Here is a 21,391-nt window from a genome sequence, read left to right on the forward strand (position 1 = left end):
TTTACAGGCTTGTCTAAATGTTGTTGAGTAAACTTTAAATGCACTTCAACATGCTTTTTTTTTCTTTTCAGAAATGGCGTCTGCATGGTGAGCGTGCATACAGGCCATAGAGGCTGTGCATTACATATTGTATTCTTTAAAATAATTGTACCTGCTGATTCCAATTCTATCTGTAGCTGTCAACAAGTGGTTTGTGGCTCCTGGCAACTATTCTGATAATTCTTTTCATTCCTCTGACTGAACTCTTGCGGGGAGTACTTGGTCGTGTCCGGTTTATGGTAAAATGATGCTCACTACTACCTTTAGTAGTTTAGAAATTCTTTTGCAACCAATGATATCAGTATGGTTTGCAACAATAAGGTTGCAAATGTCTTGACACAGCTCACTAGTTTTACCCATCATAAAATGTTTCTTGTGTGGCACCTTGATAATGAAACACCTTTTTATAGGCCATCATTTGAACCAGTTGATATTATTTTTCACTAAGTAGCAAAATTGCCCTTTGATAGATTTCAGCTAGTGTCATGCATCTTCATGGCTTTTTGTACCTCTTTTTATGTGTTAAATTCTCTTTCCCTGTATCATTTGTCATTATTACACATAATTTTATTTATGGACAGCTATGGTTTAATTTCTTTGCCTGTGTGGATTGGATGGGTTGTTACCGACATCTGAGGATAAATGTCAATAGCACCTGTAGAAATATATTTACTTACAAAATTGGTGACGTGTTCAATACTTAATTCAACCATTACTCAATACTTTTGTACACATTGGCTGTATGCTTATGTGTATATGTTTCTTCCATCTCTCTATTCCATCTTTAATATTTGATTTTGGGATGTTACTAGATCTGCCTGTACCCCAGAACTCTCATATCCCTATCTGCCTTGTGTGTATCACTGTAGTGGTAGGCAGTGTATCCTCCGTAGTGGGCAGATATGCATTTTTTTCAGAAGAGTGATGAACCTGGGTACACAAAGTTCATATTGGAAAATGGAGTTTATCTTTTCTGCTTCATTACTAAAACTAAAAAAATTATATCCTGCCAACCGGTGATGGATTGAGGATCATAAGCTCGACATGCTGAGTGATGTCTATTAGTAAATAATATGGAACTTATGATAAAACCTCCTAAACCAACGCAGGCGTGAACCTGGCCTAAAAATGCCGGTACCAGTACGACCGCCGGTAGTGGGTAGTGTGCTCACAAAGTGATTTGACCCTTTTTTGTGTGATTTTTCAATGCACATATCTTATAGGTATACTACGGCCATCCAACTAACTGCTTCAGTGATGATTCAGCTTTCTTATGTATGTGGTTAATCATTCGTTAGTTCTGTGTAATGAGTGTAAATCGTTTTGTACAGACTTGTTCTCACTTTGGTGAGATCTGTTGCAAAATTCCTAATTAGTCCACTGTGATTCAGTGATACAACATAAGACGCATCTAAAGGCGAGGGGGGGTACTTTTCATCACCCTGTAGATTTCTACAATGCATGTATGGTTATACTAAGCGGAGAGCAGAGGAGGGGGATGGGATGCATGGTTCAGGTATATTAGGGAGAGGTTGGGGTCGGATAGATGAGCTCCACACATCACATCTGGAGCACACAGCTAGCACTTCTCACAAAGCGATGGCAAATCACTCGATGGTGGAAGATGCTGTAGGCCAGTAGTCCTCCAGGGGGTGCTGCATAGCAGCCATTCTGTATTTAAAGGCTATGATACACAGATAGAGAGGGAGGAGCTGAGTATAACTAGATTTTTTTCCCCTTTCCTCTCTGTCTGTATTCCTGACACACGGAGGGAAGAGAAGAAAGAGAGCCACAGACAGGAATAAACCCCCCACCCCTTCTAAAAAGAAACTTAGGCGTATAATACTGGGATTCTCACTTGCTTTCCACTCAAGATCCTGGGCTTGTCTAGGGGGAGAATTAGGGGAGCCGGAGCCCTGCACCCCTCTTCCTGATATTATTTGCACACATAATTTGGCTTGCCCTCAGTCCCACAGAAGAGGGGGATCTAAGTCTCCAGGCTTTCTTTGCAGAGAGGTGAGTGGTCTTGTAGACTTGCACATGGGGGTCTGTCTCTTGTATGGCTGTTTACTGTAATAAGGTCATGTCTTCAGAGCCCTACCTGTTTAACCCTTCTTCTGCTGGGAGCATAAGGCCTGAATATATTGCAAGAAGGGGCGTGAGGCATGGTGGGCAGCACAGTGTTAGAATGAGAATGAAGGGGGGTCTTGGTTCGCAGCCTTCCCCCCCAGATTTTATGATCCTAATCATAAACAATCTCCACCCCCTTCAGAATATTTCTAGACTGACTTTATGGGGGGAAGCGGCTGGCTACAATATGTTATAGGATTTCACCCCCCTTTCTACAGAAGACTCCATTCCTGAATTTGTATATGTAATTGTTGGTGTTCTTTTATTTAGGGGGGGTTATTATTGGGGTGCCACGCAGCGTGCTCTCCGCTTAGAGTGTGAAAAGGGTTTCGCTGACTGTTAACCCTTCTCCTGTCTAGTGCTATTTCTATAATGTGCACACAGACAAGGCCGCTCTCTGTGTTGACTGTGTGATATCTTAGCAAGGTTGTTCAAGGCTGCCTGTAGTTGAGGTGGAGAAGTGGTTAACTCCCTGTGAATGCTGACAGTGCACAGGCCGTGTCCTCCTCTCCCCCTTGACTTGCAATAAGGCACTCCAGTCTAGTGCATTGTGTGCAGCAATAGGATGGCTAGCTGCAGGATCCCCTCTACCCCTAAACCTTCTCCGATAGCCCCCTCTACATTATATCTACCGTATCTGTAATATAACTTGATCATTTCCACTTCCTACCTTTATATAGTTTTACCAACTTCTATAGAAGTCATTGGTATTGTTGTATAGTGTTTAAAGGGCACGGAGCATCGCATGCTAGGGGTCTACAAATCACATCATCTGATTAAATGAATACGAAAATGCTGATTTTCCTCTTCCGTCTGTGTTCTGTTTGCTAATGTCTGCCTTATAAAGAGATCAGGGGCATAAATCTCTCTATATGATGAACAGTCCGCTTCTTCCTCTGGGATACCCCCGTTTCCATGTGTCAGAATGGGTTAGCATTGGCATATGTTGTAACCACTATTATGCAAGCTGTAGGCCTCCATGCCAGCGCATGGTTTTCAGCTGCGTGTGTCAGTCTTGCTTTCTCCCAGTGACACCATTTCCATGTCATCTATTTTAACCCTTCTGTGCCCTCTGACATTGCACATTTATCCTACCAAGCCCTGAGATTGATGTATTCTATTACTTTTTGTGCTGGTGACTTTATTTTCACATTTGCATTTTATTTTTGTTGTTGTTCGTGGCCATGTCTATGCTGCAGAGTTGAGCGGCACGATCTGTCGTCTTCTCACGTGTCCCTAGGCACCTATAGATATACATGTATGCATGCGGCGTTGGCTCTCTTTGTTTGTAGGTGGCTTTTTCTCGCGTGGCCAGTCTTCTTCGTTAGTGTGTCCTGCAGGTGGCATTTGGAGTGGTGTTGGCACTCTGTCATGCAGGCAGCTGTCGTGATTTGTGTGTTGTGTTCAGAGAAGGGGGTGTGGATCTTTCTGGCGCAGGGAGAAAGTGCCTCGAGGTCTCAGAGTCCCGAAAAGATAGGCTGAATCGGAAACAATATGTTGTGGTGTGTGATATTCACACACTGGGACGCTGTGTGCACATGTGACAGCGACGGCCTTGCCGAAGCACCGAGCCTGAAACCTGGGGATTGTCCTCTCCAAAACGATGGCTGCGAATATATTGTGTAATATTACCAAGGAGCCGAACGTGTCGTCTATAGAGCGCTGACAGTTCAACGGACCCTCTTTTCTCTTCCACCTTAAGAATTCTATGGTGGCCTATAGGAGACAAGACTGGCGGCTCCAGCTAGGCCTATGTGGAGGCCATACTGTATCTATACGTTACGTTATGGCCTCTTTTGTAGCCGTCGTCCTGGTGCAATGCTGCACACAGATGTGGAGTGCAGTTTATTAACACAACAAAAAGGACATAAAAGAAAAAAAAGCACTAGAAGTTTTAGTGCAATTTTTTTCTTTAGTGTGTTCTTATCTCTTTTCTTCTTTTTTTTTAGCATTAGAAGCTAAGAAGAAAAAAAGGGAAACTAAGACGTGGCACAGCCAAAAGAACACAATGTAGCACATGTTCACAGCTGGGTTTTAGCCTGTTGATATAATGTGTAATATCAGATATTCTCTGTTCTGTTGTTTTATTTGATCGTTTGTTTATTTGTTTATATATTTTTTCAATTTAAATAGATTTTTTTTTGGTATTTTCAGCGTTAAAGGGAACCTGTCAGCAGAAATGTCCCCTAAAACCTAACAGATTCCCCCTCTGCAGCTCCTGGGCTGCATTCTATAAAGGTCCCTGTTATGATTGTGCCCACTTTCTGACCGAAAAAAAGTGTTTATAAAGTTGTACCTTTTTGGCTTCTGATTCTGTAAATCTGTCACGGGGGCGGGCAGCCTGATGGCCGTTATTCTGCCCCCTGGTCCTGTATGCCGCCCCCATCGCTGATTTCAATACTTCTGGACGCCGCCCACTGCTCCAGCCATCCCCGCGCATGCCCAGTGCCCATCTCTCGGGGATGAGCACTGTGCCCAGCGTCACCGCTAGTGACGTGCACGCAGGGTTAAGATTATGGGCGGTGCTGTGATGTTTATTCCTAAGCAACCGCCCATAATCGCGGGACCGCGCATTCCCCCTCGGCCACGCTAGAATGTCCCTGCGGATTTTTTTGCCTGAAAATCCGCGACTTTCGCGGCAAATCCGCACCCGCGGATTTACCGCGAATTTACCGCGGATTTACCGCGGATTTGCCGCGGATTTTGATGCGGATTTCATTTTTTTTTTCCCCCATTCAAAACCAAAAATCCGGACCAAATCTGCACCAAACAATTGACATGCTGCAGATTTTTCCGCATCAAAATCCGCGGCAAATCCGCAGCGGAAAAATCCGCAGCATGGACACAGCATTTCCAAAATGCCATTGAAATGGCTTGGAAGTGCCGCTGCTGCAGATTTTCGGCAAATCCGCGGTAAATCCGCGGCAAATCCGCGGCAAAATCCGCGATAAATCCGCAGCGTGGGCACATAGCCTTATAGTTCCAATATGTTTTCCAAGTTGATATGTCAGTCGGGGTAAAAAGCTATAAAGCCACATTCACACTTTGCTTTATAGAGCAGCACAATAAGAACCATGTGTATTACGTGTCACTTGGATGTGAATGCAGTTGTTTTGGGGGAGTTTTTAAAGAACATTTCCGGGGAATGTTTGCTCATAACAAACTACTGTTCTGGTTAAAAAAAAAGATTAGAAACAATTGTGTCTTTACTTACTTCTTATGACAATGTAAGAAATGATTAGGAAAGGCTGCTGCCTAAACAATGTGTAAATTAAACCACTTTCCTAATGCAAAATTATTATTTATTTATTATTCTTGCATTCATTATCCACCTGTAGCATATTATTTAGTATCTTATGTAAAGTCTGGTTAGAGCGGTATTTTATACGCAATGTATTGCACCGTGCTACTCCGCTACGATCAATGAGCCGAGCCTTTGACGCTGTTCACACAGTGTTTCTTGAATAGGAGTTTGGAACAGATTCACTGCAAAATCATTCTCAAAAACTGCTTCAAAACATACGTAAAACTCTTCCTAATCATTTGTATAGGAAATCCACAGAGAAGTTTTTTTGAGTGTTATGAAGGGTTTTTAAAAATGCTCAGTAGAAAAAAAATGTCGATTCCTGATACAATCTGCTCCATTTAAGCATTATACAATAAAAAAGTTCTAAAAGAAAATCTCATCAGAGCACCTTCAGGAAAAACTCTCTAAGGCCATGTGCGCACTAGAAATTGACTTTTTCTCAGGGCTCCGCCACACATCCGTGAAAACCACGTCCGTGTAAAACGGGCCGTTTTTCGGGTCCGTTTTCCGTTTTTTAGGTCCCTTTTTATGGTATGCGTGGCCTGCGTGTGTATCCCGTATGCTAGCCGTATGTGCGTGTGGAATGTCCATGTGTGCGTGAGTGAAATAACTGACGTGTGTGTGTTGTCCGTGTGAAATGTACGTGTGTGATGCAAAATGTCGTTACTACATGTCGGAAGACAGAGTAGCGGGATGAGAATGAACTCGGGTGAACTTCACCCGACTTCATTGTCATGCCGCGGCTCTGTCTTTGTGCCGTGTACTGATTAGCGGTCACCTGTGAAGGATTCACCGGTGACCGCTAATCCCCCGAGTGACTGAAGTGTCCCCCCCTCTCTCATACTCACCGTTCGCCGATCACCGGCGCTGCACGGCGTTCACACTGTTCCGGCGGCTTTTTCTAATTTGAAAAAGCCGGCCGCTCATTAAACAATCTCGTATTCCCTGCTTTCTCTCCCCACCGGCGCCTGTGATTGGTTGCAGTCACACACGCCCACCACGCTGAGTGACAGCTGTCTAACTGTACCCAATCACAGCAGCTGGTGGGCGTGTCTATACTGTGCAGTGAAATAAATAAATAATTTAAAAAACCGGCGTGCGGTCCCCCCCCATTTTAATACCAGCCAGATAAAGCCATACGGCTGAAGGCTGATATTCTCAGGATGGGGAGCTCCACGTTATGGGGAGCCCCCCACCCTAACAATATCAGTCAGCAGCCGCCCAGAATTGCCGCATACATTATATGCGACAGTTCTGGGGCTGTACCCGGCTCTTCCCGATTTACCCTGGTGCGTTGGCAAATCGGGGTAATAAGGAGTTATTGGCAGCCCATAGCTGCCAATAAGTCCTAGATTAATCATGTCAGGCGTCAGCAGAATACACCGCCGCTCCGGTCACCTCCACGCAGCAACCAATCACAGGCGCCGGTGGGCGGGGAAAGCAGGGAATACGAGATTGATTAATGGGCGGCCGGCTTTTTCAAAATAGTAAAAGCCGCCGGAGTTTTTATAACAGCCGTGCAGAGCCGCGCCGGAGATCGGGGAACGGTAAGTATGAGAGAGGGGGGGGAACTGACCGACAGACAGCTAGAGGGACAGATAAGACAGAGAGACCGACCGACAGACATAGAGACCGACCGACGGACTGAGGGAGAGAACGAAACAGAAAAAGAAAAAAGACCGACATCACATGAAAAAAGCACAAAACGTACAGGGAGCAAACAGAGATGTGTCCGTGTAACTCGGACGTGCGCCCAGACCCATTGACTTTCATTGGGTCCGTGCTGCGTGTTGCGTGCAGAAAACGGACATGCTGGCGTGAGACACGGACCAAAAAACGCATCACGGAGACGGACTCACGGACATAACCAAAAACGCAATTGTAACCGCAGAGATATAGTAACATTTGTGCACGTTTGGCCGTGTCTCCAGTATACACGGAAACGGACCAAACACGCACGTGTTTCACGGATGTGTGTTTCAGGCCTCAAGGAAACTGCGGACAGAATCCCGCGCCTTCTGTAAAAAAAACACAACAAAATCCGCGTGCGGTTTTGGCACGGTTTGGTGTGGATTTGCCGCGGGTTTGCCGTGGTGTTTCATCAGGTTGGTCCCTGGGGGGTATTACCATTATCTATGGCAAAAAACGCAGGTACCTGCGGAAAAGAAGTGACATGCAAATTAATTCTGCAGCGGAAATTCCGCGGGTAAATCCGCAGGTATAAAAAAACGCACTGTGCGCACAGCATTTTTTTATACCCATAGGTTTTGCTGGGGAATGACTGCAGAAATGTTAGACACTTTCTGCAGCAAATCCACGGTAAAATCTGCAGTAAATCCGCAGCATGCGCACAGGGCCTAAGGGTATCTTCTGAAGTTACAGATTTAGGTGCAGATTTTCTGCACCATAAACTGCATCTCTTGGCAGAAAAAAAGTCTGGTTTTTGCCTCGTTTTTACATTCTTCTATGCATTTTGTTATGCTTTTTTATGCATTGAGATAGGGAAAACACTTGACATGTTAATTGTTTGGTCCAGTTTTTTTCTGCACCAAAATCTGCAAGGAAAAAATCTGCAACATGGGAACAGCACAGGATTCTCATAGACTTTGCTGGGATGTGTTTTCCCTTGTATATTAATTTAAATCTGCAAAAGAAAAATGCAAAAAAAAACTTGGCATGGGCCCACAGCCTAACAAAGGAGAGTTTCCTAAAGCAATTTCCAAAACTCAGCATTTTTGAACACCTCAAATCTCTTTGTGAGTTGACGTTTAGAGTATGCGCGGCCTTTTTGGTAAAATAATGGATAATACCTAAATTTTGCCAATGTTTTTTTCTTGTATAGATTAGACCATCATGTTGATCAACTAATGGCCATGTGATACAGATCATCAACCAGAAAAAGATATATTCACTGAAAAGAAAATCACAATTATAAGGAACCATTGCATGACGGGCAAACATTTTAATATTTTCATGGTATTTAATTTTTTAAAAACTTGCAAAAATAGTTTTCCTGCACATATGCAAATGTGTCGTGACAAGGTGTATCCGACAAACTGCCATTGATCTCTATGAGTCGCGGTGTTCTGTCAACTTTCTTGCAAGGTCCATTATCTCAATGGGAATCTATAATCAAATATTTGAGTTACGCTTGTTAGATTTTAGAATTTCCTGAAAAGGAAGTGGTTAGATCCACAAAGCCAATGTATGTGCCTATCTACATATCCATATATCATGTGTACCTACCATACTTTTATATTTATACTGCTACCTCATACCATACTGTATAATGGAAAAATCAGCAATATGTCATTCGAAGAGGTCACTTATGTTAACTCCTTCACCACCTGGCAATTTTCTGTTTTTCGTTTTCCCCTCCCCTTCTTCCAAGAGCCACAACTTTTTTTATTTTTACGTCAATCTAGCCATATGAGCGCATGGATTTTGGATGGATGGATATGGATCGTTCATTCTGCTCCATATTGTACTGGAAAACGGGAAAAAAAATTCCAAGTGCGGTGAAATTGCAAAAAAGTGCAATTTAACTATTGTTTTTTGTTTATTTACCATGTTCACTATATGATGTAATATGATTCCCCAGGACAGTACGAGTTCGTAAATACCAAACATGTATAGTTTTACTTTTAGTTAAGTGGTGAAAAAAATTCAGAAATTTCTCAAAAAAAGGAATTGCGCTTATGTCTCCATTTTTCGAGACCCGTAACGTTCTCATTTTTTGGGATCTGGGTCTCAGTGAAGGATTAATTTTTGTGTCTTGAGCTAATATTTTTAATCATACTATTTTTGGGTAGATGCGATGTTTTAATCACCTGTTATTGCATTTTAATGCAATTTTGCAACAACCAAAAAAAATGGTAATTTTGGCGTTATGATATTTTTTTTTTGCTACGTGGCTTACCAATCAGATGACTTTTTATATTTTGATCGGGTATTTCTGAAAACGGAGATACCAAATATGTGTATTTTTTATTATTATTTTATTTTCACTGGGGCAAATGTTGGGGGATTTGAACTTTTAGGGGTTTTTTTACCATTTTTTATATTTTTAAAAACTTTTTATTTTTTTACATTTTTATTGATTTTTTTAGTCCCCTTAGGGGGCTTTATGGCTGTACTATCCGATTACTTCTGCTGATCAGAGCAATGCTTCAGCATTGCTCTGATCAGTAGAAATCCTGATCTCTTGTGTGTGGCGGCGTTCTGCCGGCATTCATAGGAAGTGAGTCAGGGACAGCGACAGGAGTCATCAGCTGACCCAGCGCTGTCATGACAACCCATTGGCACCTCATGATCATTTCAGGGGGCCGCCGATGGCAGCGGGGAACAGCGCAATCCCCACCGGAGCGCATTCGATCATGCTGTCTGAGTTTTACAGGCACAGGTGGAACTCCAATCAACCCACTCCTGTTAGCTCAGATCAGCCAACATGTGTGGGGAAACGTGGGCTCACCACTTGAGCTCCCATCAAAGGGAGGGAGGATATCTAGGACGTATATATACGTCCTGGGTCGTTAAGGGGTTAAAGTGTAAGATGTCTGCATGGGCAAACAAATGGAAGATGAAGTATATACATATTAGTAAATGTAGAGTAATGCTCCTAGGCCGGAATAATCGTATTGCTGCATATACATTAAATGAAAATATATTCCGGACTACAGAACAAGAGAAGGACTTGGGTATTATGGCTACAGGTAAGCTGAGCAGCAGCACTCAATGTCAGGCAGCAGCTGAAAAAGCAAACAAGATTTTAGGGTGTATACATAGAGATAAAATCCTATGACGTATTATCCCTCTCTAAGTTACTTGAAAGGCCACATCTTGAATATTGGATCCAGTTTGGGGCTCCTGATTTGAAAAATGATACTGAAAACCTAGAGTTGATTCAATGCTGGTAAATAGGTTATTACATGGAATGTAAGGCCTATTCTAGGTCTCTCCTATAGTGAGAGGTTAGAAAAGCCGGGCTTGTTTAACTTAGAAAAAGTAGCCTTTAGAAGGGATCTCATTTACAGTATATGTATAAGCACATGTGCAATCAATTCAAAGGACTGGCACATGACTTCTTCCTTTCAAGGAACTTACAAAGGACCAGGAGGCAGAAATTAGATGTGGAGGAAAGGTGGTTTTGGCAGCTAAATAGGAAAGGGTTTTTTACAGTTACAGCATTCAGACTAGAATGCCCAATTGCAAGATATGTAATGGTAAATACTATGACAGCATTTAAAAAAGGGCTAGATGCTTTTCGCACAACAAATGGTATTGTGGGTTATAAATAATGTAGTGATAGAGAATGTATAACTGGTAATGAAAGGTTGAACTTGATGGACCTATGTCTTTTTCAACCTATAAACAGTGGTGTGAAAAAGTATTTACCCCATTCCTGATTTATTTTACTTTTGCATGTTTGTAGCACATAAATGCTTCAGATCACCAAACAAATTAAAATATTAGACAAAGATAGCACAATTAAACATAAAATGCAGTTTATAAATGAAGGTCTTTCTTTTTTTTTATTATTATTATTATTATTATTATTATTATTATTAGTAGTAGTAGTAGTAGAAAAAGAAATCCAAAGCTACAGGGCCATGTGTGAACAAGTGACTGCCCCCCCCCCCCCACCTTCTACTTAAAACATAAATTAACTGTGGTTTATCCCAACTTTAGGAAGCTGAGTTCTATTTCCCTAGCCATATCCAGGCCTGATTACTGCCACACCTGCTCTCAATCAAGAAATCACTTAAATAGCACCTGCCTGACAAAGTGAAGTGGACCAAAAGATCCTGAAAAGCCGGTCATCATGCCGCAATCCAAAGAAATTCAGAAACAAAGTCTTTGAGATCTATCAGTCTGGAAAAGATTATAAAGCAATTTCTAAAGCTTTGGGACTCCAGGGAATCACAGTGAAAGCCATTATCCACATATGGAACAGTGTTCAACCTTCACAGGAGTGACTGGCGGACCAAAATTACCCCAAGAGCGCATCGATGACTCATCAAAAAGGAAAGAGAAGATATGGCACTCTATGTGTAGAGATGCCTGGATTGGGTCCTAATCCTTAGTATGATGGTGAAGAAATCCGGCAAAAGTATACTTGAGAAAAACAGGTGTTTTAATCCAACAAAATAGTGTGTAACAATAGCCATAACATTTCGGTCAAACAATTTGACCTTTATCAGGCTCACACAGCGTTGGTGATATTAATGGATGTGCGGTATGCAGCGTTAATTAGATATGCCACCACGTCGCTAGGGAGGAGCGCCTCATCAAAGAGATCACAAAAGACCCCACAACAACATCCAAAGAACTGCAGACCTCACTTGCCTCAATTAAAGTCAGTGTTCATGACTTCACCATAAGAAAGAAACTGGGCAAAAATGGCCTGCATGGCAGATTTCCAAGGTGAAAACCACTGTTTAGCAAAAAGAACATAAAGTCTCATCTGTTTTGTCAGAAAGCATCTTGATGATCTCCAAGACTTTTGGGAGAATACTCTGTGGACTGACGAGACAAGAGTTGAACTTTATGGAAGGTGTATCTCCCATTATATCTGGCGTAGAAGTAACACACCATTTCAGAAAAGGAACATCATACCAACAGTAAAATGTGGTGGTGGTGGTAGTTTGATGATTTGGGGCTGTTTTGCTGCTTTAGGACATGGACGACTTGTGGTAAATGGAACCATAAAATTCTACTGTCTACCAAAACATCCTGAAGGAGAAAGTCTGGCCATCTGTTCGTGACCTCAAGCTGAAGTGCACTTAGGTTATAGACAATGATCTAAAATACACCAGCAAGTCCACCTTTGAATGGCTTAAAAAACAAAATTAAGACTTTGGAGTGGCCTACTCAAAGTACTGACCTTAATCCAATTGAGATGCTGTGGCAAGACCTTAAAAATGCAGTTCATTCTCAGAAACCCTCCAAAGTGGGCCAAAATTCCTCAAAAGCGTAAACGACTCATTGCCAGTTATCGCAAACGCTTGATTGCAGTTGTTGCTGTTAAGGGTGGCCCAACCTGTTATCAGGTTTAGGGTGCAATCACTTTCTCACACAGGGCCCTGTAGGTTTGGATTACTTTTCCCCTTAATAATAAAGACCTTCATTTATAAACTGCATTGTGTGTTTACTTGTGTTATCTTTGTCTGATATTTAAATTTGTTTGGTGATCTGAAACATTTAAGTGTGATAAACATGCAAGAGAATAAGAAATCAGGAAGGGGGCCAATACTTTTTCACACCACTGTAAATATTTTATCTTCTAGCTATAAATCTAAAAAAACAAAATCAATTTTGGACTACAAGACTCACTATGCTGAGAATAAAAAGTCCCCAATCCTGGTAGAGCTATGGCACAGTCTGATCTTTGTGATCAATTTAGGACAATTAGGGAAGTTGAACGTAATGAAACATGCCACTAACCTACCAAGAAAAGGGTGCATTACCCCGGACCACTCAATTATTCAAATATCATTAACCTTTTCACTGCTTTAGAGACCACCATGGAAGTCTTAATTATAACAAAATGGTTTTTTTTTGTTCTTGTTTTCCGTTGTCTAAAGTTGGGTGCACTTCTAGCCGCATACATATATTTCATCAGGGCTGGCATTGTTTTTCGTTTTCTACTTCACATGTAACTATGCATCATTCTACCATAACATATGTCCAGAGTTTAGCAGGTTATAGCTGATAGTACGCTTCTATTTGGGATAGACATCCATCTTAAAGGTTTATGTCTATTGATGCAGGTTAAAAAAAATAATTATTGAAAAAGGTTCATCACTGTTTTTATAATCCTCACATTTGAGATGGGTCTTACACCCCACTCTTTTGTACACGTGGAGTGCTGCCTCCTTTCTTTATATTTTATGAGGGGCTGCTAAGTCTTTGGCTTTACCCAGAAAGAAACGAGATAGGATGATGAAACTTTACATTTATTACACATACTCTTCACTGATGTCAACACACTTCATACATCGGTATTCCAAGTTTTGTAAGCCTATCAAAAAGAAGGATTTTTGTTTTGCCTCAAACTAGGCATCTGTAGTACCTATGGCATCAGAAATGGTGTGAAGTTTGATACCCTTGAGGTGTTTCTTCAGGCTTGGAAACAGATGATAGTCGGAGGGAGCTAGATCTGGTGATAAGGTGGGTGGTCAACCAGCTGGAAGTCCAGCTCTGCCAGTTTTGCCGTGGTCGCTTGTGCAGTGTCAGCGGAGGCGTTTTCTTGCAGGAACAAGATTCCTTTGGACAGCTTGCCGCGCCATTTGGCCTTCAGAGCTGCCTTCAATTGGTCCAAAAATTCAATGTAATACCTTGCATTGATGGTGGAACCCTTTTGAAGGTAGTCCACTAGCAGCACACCCTCCTTATCCCAGAACACAGACACCATCACCGTAGTGGCTTATTTTTGCACCCTGAACATCTTTGGACGAGGAGAACCACTGTGCCTCCACTATTTTGATTGCTCCTTGTTTTCAGGGTCATACAAATAAATCCAGGTCTCCTCCATAGTGACCAGTCGATCCAGGAAATTCTTATCAGTCTGGAAATGCTAACAAATGGTCCAGGAAGTTTTCACTCTCATGCTTCTCTGATCTATTGTCAAACATTTGGGGACCCACTTTGCAGATAGCTTCCTCAAGTCCAAATGTTCATGGATAATGACACAAACACATTCACGGGAAATCCCCTTGATGTCTGCTATTGCTTTAGATTAAATTCGTCGATTCTCAATTATGAGGTTGTGCACAGCGTCTACGATCTCCAGAACAACAACCACTCTCGGTCGTCCAGGATGTTCCTCATCATTGGTGCTGAAGTTGACCATTTTATATTTGGCAACCCAGTTCTTAACTGTGGAATATGAAGGGCATTGATCCCCCAATGTCTGCGACATATCACCATGAATATCCTTAATGGACTTTCCTTGCAGAAGAAAGAATTTTATCACTCCTCTGCTCTCAGTTGCTGTGAATATCCCAATAGACTCTGCAATTTTGTTTTCCTGCGTGCGTAGAACACTGTTGCCATAAGCAACAAACACAGAATTTTGAAAACAGATATTAGACACATAAGGCTTTTATGTGATGTAACATTCATTACCATAGAAACAAAAAAAAAGATCACAAAGCCAAAGACTTATCAGCAGCCCCGCGTATATAGTGGACCTGAGGTCAGTGTCCAGGCGTGTGGACCCAATATTCCACAAAATGAACACTAAATAGGCCGGTGAGATGGACCTTTGTCTGTTTTTCTGCCATTGTTTTTATGATTTGCGTCTAGTGTTTATGTGCAGTGTGTGCAGGGGTTTTATGTCTCAGCTTCCGACATTGCTCCGCTTTGTGTGGCATGGCGGTGCTTAACAATCTGCACTCATAAAAATCCAATTTTACACAAGCAGGGTAAACGTCATTTTAAGACATAAATCTTCCATGGGCCTTGAAACAATAGGGCACAGTGAGAGTTGAATGCCCTCATAGTGTGATTTTACAATAATGTATGCTTAGCTTGATGCCAGCGTATCAACTAGTGGGCGGCACTGCAAATGCCATAATGGGCATATGCTTTGTCAGCATTGTGCAAGAAGGATTTCTCTCCACCGCATAAGACTTTGCCCAGTTTCTAGAGAATGCCTTCATTGCTACCCTGCACTATACTATGTATGTTATTTTTGTAGGGAATATGGATCTTTTTCTACCATTTGGAGGCATTGTCGACTGCAGGACTGATAACAGAAAGGTGAATAAACCACGGGTCCTGTTCTGTGCCAGTGCGGCTAATGCTTTGTGTTCAAGCACAGCTTGGCAGACCACTGCCAGTAGCATGGTTGCTGAGCAGAGAACCTCGTACAAGAAAATGTTAGTGTTGCCCGTCGCAATCAATCACCATCATCCCCCTTTCAGGAACGTGTGAAGGAGTGAGAGTGTTTTAATTTTTATGACTACATTTTAAATAAAGTAAAAAAAAAATACACACATTATATATATATATATATATATATATATATATGCATATATATATATATATATGCATATATATATATATATATATATATATATGCATATATATATATATGCAGTATTTGTATATATAATATATATATTTTATTTATATATATATATAATATATATTTTATTTTTTTTAAGTTCAGTTTCTAAAATATGTTCTAAAATATATAATATAATATAAATTAATGTGACCTGTATTTAATATTTATATATGTATCTAAAAATCCTGGAATTAATCTAAAGGGGGCTTTACACGCAACGATATCGCTAACGATATGTTGTTGGGGTCACGGAATTCGTGATGCACATCCAGCTTCGTTAGCGACATTGTTGCGTGTGACACCTATGAGTGAGTGTTTACGATCACAAAAACACGTCGTTCATTTCACAAATATTGTTCCTTGTTCTGGACGCAGGTTGTTCCTCGTTCCTGTGGCAGCACACATCGCTATATGTGACACCCCGGGAACGACGAGCAACAACGTACCTGTGTCCTCCGGCAACGAGGTGGGCGTTTCGTTAATGCGGCTGGTCTCCGCCCCTCTGCTTCTATTGGCGGGCTGCTGTGTGACGTTGCTGTGATGTCGCACGAACCTCCCCCTTAAAAAAGAGGTTGTTCGCCGCCCACAGCGACGTCGCTAAGAAGGTAAGTATGTGTGACGCTTCCAAGCGATATTGTGCGCCACGGGCAGCGATTTGCCCATGACGCACAAACGACGGGGGCGGGTGCTTTCACCAGCGACATCGATGTCGCTGCCTGTAAAGCGGCCTTAAATAATAATGATAATAATAATAATAATGTTGGTTCTGAAGGGGTTAAAGTTTCTATACTTTGCATACACCAGACTAGAAAATTGATTGTTGGTGCCGAAAATCTGCAAAACTCTTAACAAAAGTGTCTAATTATAGAGCTGTGGTTGCCATAGATGTAACTTTCTTTTACTTAGTAGCGTGGCATTTTTTTTTTCTTCGGGGAAATGCTTTAATCTGTGTAAGTTTTAGGTGAAAGTAGAAAAATCCATAATTTCTATCTAGTAATGATGCAAAAAAAAAAAAATGACACACACATAAGCATATATATATATATTTACACACAACTTTATATTTAGAATTTGCACACAGGATGACAGTGAACGTGAAATCCTTAGAGAATACTATGATACCCAATGAGCAGTCACGGGACAAGGTATTCCTGCACACAATGGAATATAGTTATTAAAATTAGAGCAAAGGAGCAAAGGAACAGTTAACCATACCACATAGCAACTGATAGGTTTGACCCTTATTTTTTAAGGGGAATCTGTCAGCAAGTTTTTGCTACCTCATCTGAGAGCAGCATCATGTAGGGGCAGAAATCCTGAATTCAACAATGTATCGCTTAGTTTATGTAGTGCAGCGGTTCTAACACAATCAGAGTTTTTACATTTAGCATGTAGCAGAGCTCAGAAAGCTTCCCCCACCCACACCAGGGTCTCTATATACAATGTCAATAGACAGCGAGGTGCTAATCATAGCAGGGGGCATGCTGGACTAGCTGAACTATAGCTGACCTAGTCCAGCAATCTCCTGAAGCTTAAAACAAACATTGAAGGGAAAAAACTGCATACATTGTGGTAAGAGACTCATTGATGAATCCTGTGTTTTAACGCCTACAATATGCTTCAGATTAATCGCCTGTTGACATATTCTCTTTAGGCCCGTTTCACACGTCAGTGAAAAACAGTGACGTTTTTCACTGACGTGTAAAACACGCACATGTCCCTGCGTGTGCCGTGAATCACAGCACACGTGGGTTGTCTAAGTGCAATCCGGGCTCCGTTCTCCGTGGCCCGTGATTGCACTTAGCAATCAACTCACCTGCGCCCGCTCCCGCTCTCCATGGTGCTGAATCCTCCCGCGGTGCAGCATCCGGCTGGCGGTGACCCCTGCAGCAGCTGCTTCCGGGTCGGCTGTGTCGTGCATCATTAATATGCGCGACAGTAATCAGCCGGCTTAGAAGCAGCAGGCAGAACGGGCTGCAGAGGACATCGCTGGACGCCGGGTGAGTTAAAATGTTTATTATTTTAAATGCACGTTTTTTTCTGGCACGTGTTTCACGGACCACACCACTGCGTCGTCCGTGGAACATCAGTGATGCCAGAAAAAAATGGACATGTCTCCGTGCGGCAATCACGCACACGCGGGTACGCCGCACGGAGACACGTGCAGTGAAAAATCACTGACGTGTGAGCAGACCCATTCATTATAATGGGTCTGCGTATGTCAGTGATTCTGGGACGTTTAAAAAAAAGCACAAACGTACCAGAATCACTGACGTGTGAAAGGGGCCTTAAGTGGACGTTAAAAAATGCTTGGATGTTTTTAGTAAAGTGCAACTTACTGATATAGATCACATCTGGAAGGTGCGCTAATCTTCAGCTACAGGCTCTAGCTCTGGTGCAGGTCCTCTTCTGGTTTATGCCGGTAAATAAGTCCCCGTGTCTGCCTATACACTGGCCATGTTAGCATTTGGTAGTGTAATGGTTGAAGAGGTTTTAATTCTTGTCAATGGAGTTAGGCTGTGTGCACACGATGCGTTTTTTACCGCGGAAACGCTGCGTTTTGAACCGCAGCGTTTCAGTGGCAAATTGCATGCGTTCAGCTTTCCCAGCAAAGTGTATGGGAAAGCTGAAAAATCAGTGCACATGCTGCGTTTCTTTCCGCAGCGTTTTGGATGCCAAAAATCGGTGCGGAAAGAAAAGCAGCATGTCACTTCTTTTGTGCGTTGTGGCTGCGTTCTCTCCCCCATTGAAATCAATGATGTGGGGTCAGAACGCAGCCACAACGCATGGACCTGCTTTTTTGTTGCGGTCCGCGGCCTTTGTCGGCACGCCAGAACGCAGGCATTTACCTGGAAGTGAGGTCAAGAGGCTTCCTGTTGACCTCACTTCCTGGCAAAGCCCCCGGTGTCGCCAAAGTGCCCGCCCCGACCCCCAACCCCCCTCCCGAAAATCCAACATGGCCGCGCGCACAGTAGCGCACCGGCCGCCCTGCTCCTATGATTTCTGTCGCATGTGCAATAACACATGCGACAGAAAACTGTTCCCCAGGCCCTGCCCGTTCACCCCCTATTCCCCCCGGTGTCATACATACCTGTCCGGTCGCAGCGCTGATCCCCCGCGGCTCCCTCCTCCTTCACAGTGCACGGTGGCCGGTCACATGAGCAGAGCAGCTGACAGCCAGCACAGTGTTCAGTGTGAGCTGTGCTGGCTGCTCGCACTCTGCAGCTGTGACCCGGGGAGAGTGGGTGCAGATTTTTGCACCCACTCTCCTCAAATGGAGGGTCTGCCCTCCTAGAAAATGGGGGATACGTTTCCTGAACGTGCCCCCATATTCTAGAAGGTCCAGAGGCGACGTGGGACATCCATATGGATTTCTGCGGACCCATTTTTTTTTATTAAATTGGAGAACAAGGGAATGATTTGGGGAGTGTTTTTTCTAATAAAACATTTTTTGTTGTCTTTTTTTGCTTTTGTTTACTGTCAATTAGTTATGTCGGGTGTCTGATAGACGCCGTGACATCACTAATTGCTGGGCTTGATGCCAGGTGACATTACACATCTGGTATCAACCCCATTTATTACCCCGTTAGCCAACGCACCAGGGCGCGGGATGAGTTGGGGCGAAGCGCCAGGATTGGCGCATCTAATGGATGCGCCACTTCTGGGGCGGCTGCGACCTGCTATTTTTAGGCTGGGAAGAGTCCAATAACCATGGCTCTTCCCACCCTGAGAATACCAGACCCCAGCTGTCAGCTTCACCTTGGCTGGTGATCTAATTTGGGGGGACCCCACGTTATTTTTTTTTTTATTCTTTATTTATAAATAAAAAAAAAACATGGGGAGCCCTCCAAATTGATCACCAGCCAAGATGAAGCTGCCAGCTGTGGTTTGCAGGCTACAGCTGTCTGCTTTACCCTGACTGGCTATCAAAAATAGGGGGGACCCCACGCCATTTTTTTCATTTTTTTTTTTTTTTTATTGGATAAATACTAAGCTAGGCACCCTTTAGTGCCACATGAAAGGTACTAAAGGTGCCAGCTTAGAATATGCAGGCGGGGGTAGGACGTTCTATATATTTGACATCCCTTCATCCATTGACGCTTTTTAGGCTGTGTGCCCACAATCAGGGTTTGCAGCGTTATGGGCGCTGAGTGTTTTCCCTGCGTCCATAACGCTGCGTTGTGCAGTAGAAGCACAGTGGAAGGATTTTTGGAGATCCCATGCCCACTGTGCTTCTTTTCTCCGCAGCATAAACTGACCGGTAGCGTGGCTTCCCGAGCCTCAGCATGTCAATTTATGCTGCGGAGACGAGTGTTCTCTGCAGGTAGTATAGAGCTCCACAGCAGCCTGAACCCAAATCGTGGGCATGGGCAGCTGCAGGAAGGCTGGCACTGTGTACTAGACGCCGTGTCGCTGGATCATGGCCACATAGCCTTAGGCCTCTTTCACACGTCAGTGATTCTGGTACGTTTGTGCTTTTTTTTAAACGTACCAGAATCACTGACATACGCGGACACATTATAATGAATGGGTCTGCTCACACATCAGTGATTTTTCACTGCACGTGTCTCCATGCGGCGTACCCGCGTGTGCGTGATTGCCGCACGGAGACATGTCCATTTTTTTCTGGCATCACTGATGTCCCACGGACCACGCAGTGGTGTGATCCGTGAAACACGTGCCAGAAAAAAACGTGCTTTTAAAATAAAAAACATTTTAACTCACCCGGCTCCAGCGATGTCCTCTGCAGCCCGTCCTCCCTGTTCCTTCTGTGCCGGCTCATTATTGTCGCGCATATTCATGATGCACGACACAGCCAACCCGGAAGCAGCTGCTGCGGGGGTCAGCGCCGGCTGGATGCTGCACCGCGGGAGCGATCAGCACCATGGAGAGCGGGAGCGGGTGCAGGTGAGTTAATCTCTAAGTGCAATCACGGGCCACGGAGAACGGAGCCCGGATTGCACTTAGACAACCCACGTGTGCCGTGATTCACGGCACACGGAGGGACATGTGCGTGTTTTACACGCCAGTGAAAAACGTCAGTGTTTTTCACTGACATGTGAAGCGGGCCTAAAAGTGAGAATATTGTTGCTACAGCAACATTTTGGGTGAAGTAGCTGTGGATTCAAAATGCTTAATATACTCCTGAATAAAATCCTTGATGGGTGCAGATTCCAAAATGGGGTCACTTGTGGGGGTTTTCTGACGTATAGGTACCTAAGGGGCTTGGTGCGCGAAGTTTATTTCAACTTTTCCAAAATTCAAATGGTGCTCCTTCCATTCCAAGCCCTCCCATTTATCCAAACAGAATGTGGAGAAGGAAATGACATCACAGGTTTTTTTTTCCAAAGGTCTGTGTTCAACCAACTTTATTATCACTGACAAGTCTTAAAAAACGCACCTAAAAAAACGCATGAAAAACGCATGAAAAACGCATGAAAAACGCATGAAAAACGCATGCGTTTTCGATGCGTTGTTTCTCAAAAAGCATTGTTTACAATTCTCCCCTCTGCCAGAGGGTGCGTTTTTTTCCGCGCGGAAAAAAAAGCAACGTGTGCACATACCCTAAGATTGCTTTGTTTTTCTCCATCGGGAACATTGCACATTTCTCTTCCCTTCTGTGTTTGCGGAATCTGTTGTTCCCATTTCATCATAATGGAAAACAGCAGCACCCAACAGTTGCCATTTACTATAATAGGGTCTTCCATGGTGTTCTGCATTTCAGGAGCCAAAAAATAGCACATCATTATTTCTGAAAATATGTAAAATCTGCAACGGAGCCAACAACACAGGTGTGAACACTATGCATGTGTCCCACTGTGCATCCTACAAAGGCAAAATTA

At 43.2% G+C, this 21,391-nt stretch overlaps 1 protein-coding gene across 2 annotated transcripts in view; it reads left to right on the forward strand.

Moving 5' to 3' along the window:
• Positions 1–1,793: 1,793 nt before the first annotated feature.
• Positions 1,794–21,391, forward strand: part of THRA (thyroid hormone receptor alpha) — a 192,714-nt gene continuing 173,116 nt past the window's right edge. For both annotated transcript variants that reach the window (XM_075350142.1, XM_075350143.1), the window contains exon 1: positions 1,794–2,055. The gene's annotated coding sequence lies outside the window, so the exon portion shown is untranslated. The remainder of the gene's footprint in view (positions 2,056–21,391) is intronic.

Source organism: Anomaloglossus baeobatrachus, chromosome 5 (genome assembly GCF_048569485.1).
Source record: "Anomaloglossus baeobatrachus isolate aAnoBae1 chromosome 5, aAnoBae1.hap1, whole genome shotgun sequence".
Classification (NCBI taxonomy): domain Eukaryota; kingdom Metazoa; phylum Chordata; class Amphibia; order Anura; family Aromobatidae; genus Anomaloglossus; species Anomaloglossus baeobatrachus.